Source organism: Chrysochloris asiatica, unplaced genomic scaffold (assembly GCF_000296735.1).
Source record: "Chrysochloris asiatica unplaced genomic scaffold, ChrAsi1.0 scaffold00492, whole genome shotgun sequence".
Classification (NCBI taxonomy): domain Eukaryota; kingdom Metazoa; phylum Chordata; class Mammalia; order Afrosoricida; family Chrysochloridae; genus Chrysochloris; species Chrysochloris asiatica.
The window spans coordinates 578,642-582,968 of NW_006409010.1; positions in this window are offsets into that span (position 1 = coordinate 578,642).

Consider the following 4,327-nt stretch of genomic DNA (forward strand, 5'->3'; position numbering starts at 1 on the left):
GGAGAAGGATATCATGCTTGGTAAGATGGAGGGTTGGAGAAAAAGAGGAAGACCCCCAACGAGATAGATTGGCCAGGTAGCAGCATCGATTGACTCAAGTTTGGCAACAGTAGTGAGGTTGGCCCAGGATCAGACATTGTTTCATTCTGCTGTGCATAAGGTCACTATGAGTCGGTGCTGACTCGATGGCACCTAACAACAACAGCAACATATTAAAGGTCATATTTTGGCTCTTGTGGACTTATTTACATTTTCTTCAGTTTCAGTTTGAATTTGCATATGAGTAATTGATGGTCTGTTCCACAGTCTGCCCCTGTCCTTGTTTTGACTGATGATATGGAGCTTTTCCATCTTCTCTTTCCACAGATGTAGTCAATTTGATTTCTATGTATTTCATCTGGCGAGGTTCTTGTGTATAGTCATCTGTTATGCTGTCTAAAGAAGGTATGAAATGAACAAATCCTTGTTTTTTCAGAGTTCTACCATGCGTTCTCCAGCATCATTTCTATCACCAAGGTCATATTTTGCAACTACTGATCCTTCCTCTTTGCTCCCAACTTTTGCATTCTAATCACCACTAATGATCAATACATCTTGATTGCATGTTTGATCAATTTCAGATTGAATAAATTGGTAGAATTCTTCTATTTAATCCTCACTAGTTTTAGTGGTTGGTGCATAAATTTGAATAATAGTGGAATCAACTGAGCTTCCCTGTATGCACATGGATATTATCCTATCACACACAGCGTTGTACCTCATGACTGATCTGGATATGTTCTTTTTGACAATGAAAGCAACACCATTCCTCTTCCATTTGTCATTCCCAACATAGTAAACCATGTGGTTGTCAGATTCAATATTCTAATACCCGTCCATTTCAGCTCACTAATGCCTAAGATATTGATGTTTATGCATTCCATTTTTTGTCTTTTTTAAAAAACATTTTATTGTGAATTATATGATAGTTTACATGGGAGAACATTAGTTTTACATTCATCCTATCGTATATCATTTCATTGCCATGGTTATAATCCCCTCCATGCATCATCACCCAACCAAAGGGTATACACTACAAGCCTGGCCCCCCCAGTTGTCAGCACACAGACCCTCTCTCTCTCTGGGTCTAAAGTCCCCAGCTGCTCCATCTCTCCATGTCATTGTCTCTGCCTCCATCTCAGACATCACTGCTTCTCTGGGTATCCATTTCATTTTTGACAACTTCCAATTTTCCCAGATTCACACTTCATACATTCCCTGTTCCAATTTTCAATGGACAGCTGTTTGTCTTCATTTTGAGTTGTGCCCCATCAGCATATGAAGGTCCTGTGGATTTTTCTCCCACAGGCTTTATTCCATTCGTGTTAACACGGTCAGCTCTACTTTGAGGGGGAAGCTCTTTCCCAGTCACATTTTGAGTGCCTTCCAACCTGAGGGGCTCATTTTCCAGCACTATATCTGACAGTGTTTCTCTGCTATTCATAATGTTTTCAATGACTAAAGATTCGGAAGTAGTTCATCACTCTTTCTTCCTAGTCTGTCTTTGTCTGGGAGCTCACCTGAACCCTGTCCACCATGCATGACCCTACTGGTTATTTAAAACACCGGTGGCATAGCTTTCAGAATCATAGCAACTCAGAAACCACCACAGTGTAACAAACTGACAGATGAGTGGTGGCCATTTGGTTTTAAGTGGAAACTGTCACTTTAAATTTTGAGGAGATCTGTACGCATGCGTAGTAGAACCCTCTAGGGGTGGGGGTGGGGTGTCCATTTGCTCAGGCATCCCTTCTAGTTACCAGAATAAATGTGCACAGACAGCAAGAGACCAATGAACAGATACCAAAATTGAATGTCCATACCTGTATCTCCGCGGTTCTGTCAGGCATTCGTGGCTATTCTGATCCTTCTCCAACTTGGTCTCTCCCAAGGTGGCATCTCTGTGACTAACTGAACGTCTTGATTTAGAAAGCAATAGATTTATTGATTCTGCTACAAATTCCCCTAGCTGTAAGCCTTCCAATCTTTTACATATTCCTTTATATGTGGTTCAGAATTCTAGCATCATCCTCTGAGCCTGCTTGGCCCAGTATTCTGTGTTGTTGGTGTCAGAGGTCCTCACTGCATGTCTACCCAATCCGCCATCTTGATTGCATCAAGATGGCAAAATTAGAACACCTTAAAATAAGTAGAAATTAAAGGAATTTATAATAACTAGGCCAACTTTACAAAAGTTTTTAGTACTACTAAAGGGAGAACTTTGGACCAAAAATCAAGAAAAGCAGACAACAACCAATATTCTTTGCTAACACTATAATTTAAATGCCTCAATTCTTCTTCACACTTCCTTTATATTATCCAGATTTCACTTGCAAATTAGGCCACTAAAAATATCATAACTTGGGTCACGTGTACTTTTATCCTCAAAGTGACATCTATGCTATTTGCCTTTTTAAAAAGAGTTTTTTTTTTTTTTGCAGCAGACTTACCCAATGTTATATGTCATGTTATTTCTTGACGACTGCTTTCATGGCTTTTGATTGTGGAGCCAAGTAAAATGAAATCCTTGACAACTTCAGTCTTTTACCCATTTACCATGATGGTGTTTACTGGTTCAGTTGTTGTATTCTTTAAATTGAGGCATAATTCATAATGAAGGTTGTCGTCTTTGATCTTCATCAGTTTGTGCTTCAATTTCTCTTTGCTTTCAGCAATCAAGATTGTGTCATTTGCTCAGTCTAGGTTGTTAATAAGCTTTCCTCCAATGCTCATGTTACATTCTTCATGTAGTTCAACTTCTCAAATGATTTGTTTAACATACAGATTGAATATGTATGGTGAAAAGATATAACTCTGACATTCCCTTCTCTTCATTTTAAACTCTTGTTCTATTTGAAATACTGTTCCTTGGCCTATGTACAGGTCCTACAAGAGTACAATTAAGTATTCTGAAATTCCAATTTTTGCAATATTATCCATGACTTATCATGATACCCACAGTTGAATACTTATTTTTCTTTCTAAAATACTCTTTATTCTGAAGATTCTACATTTTAATATACATATATCATTTTTTAAAAAATAAGTTTATTGTGACTTGACTGATAGTTTACATAAGAAAGCATCAGCTTTACACTAATCCTATCGTATTTCATATCACTACAATGATTTCTATTCCCTCTATATGTCATCATTCAACAGCATTTGCTTCCAATCCCTCTGTGTTTTGTTTTTGTTTTTTATTTTTTGCTTTGTTTTATTTTTTCCTGATGTACACTGAAGCACTTAGGACACACAGCCCCACTACCTCCTTGAGTCTAGAGGCCCCAGCAGCTCCATCTATCCACATCATCATCTCTGCCTTCATCTCTGGTGTTGCTTCTTCTCTAGATAGGGGATAGGGTCCCACACTTCACTCTTCTCCCTTGATGGTCCCAGGTTCCTCCACTCCTGAACTGCAAGATTATTCACTCCCTTCCTTTTGTTACAAAACATCCACCTGTACATTTGCAACATTCATAATCAGTCCTGATAGCAATTATTCACTATTGAACCACAAGAACTTATCCCCAATTCCTTTCACCAGTCCCATCTAGACAAGTTGGAAACCACTCAGTGGAGATTCTGCCTTCTCCCACACCCTCTGAAACTAAGCTTACTCTTGAATACTTGTAAGCCAGTCACTTCATGCCTTTGTTGCCCCGACCCCAATTTTGGGTAGCCAATGTCCAAGTTGCCCATTCCTGTCAACCCTGTGCACAGAGGGGGTGGGAATGATCCTTGCTGTAAAGATTCATTCCCTCTTTTAAGCTTACTATGTAAATAAGTATGGGTCAATTTCATCGAATTGTAGCAGATTACACTCTTTTTCCTCTTTTTTTTTCCTCTTGTTGAGTTCTGATCATCTAACAATTGAAGCTAGGTCAAATGGGTTCTATCTGCAAGTATGGACATTCTTGTGCATCTCCCCTCACCTTATATCAGCTGGATGCTTCACCCTCCGCTCTAGTCCTCTGTGACTATGTCCCTGTCCATGGGCTCAGGAGTCCCCAGGTCTTGCTATACTGCTGTCCACCCAGGTTGTGATCCAGGTTGACAGGAGTCTATTGAATATGGTTGGACTTAGATCACTTCTTACCATAATTAAGATATACATACATAATTATACCATAATTAATATATACAAATCCAACATCCAACATTATTCTCAATGGAGAGAAACTGAAAGCATTCCCATTGCAAACAGGAACTAGACAAGGATGCCCTTTGTCCCTACTGTTATTCAATATTGTGTTAGAAGTCTTAGCTAGAGCTATAAGGCAAAAAA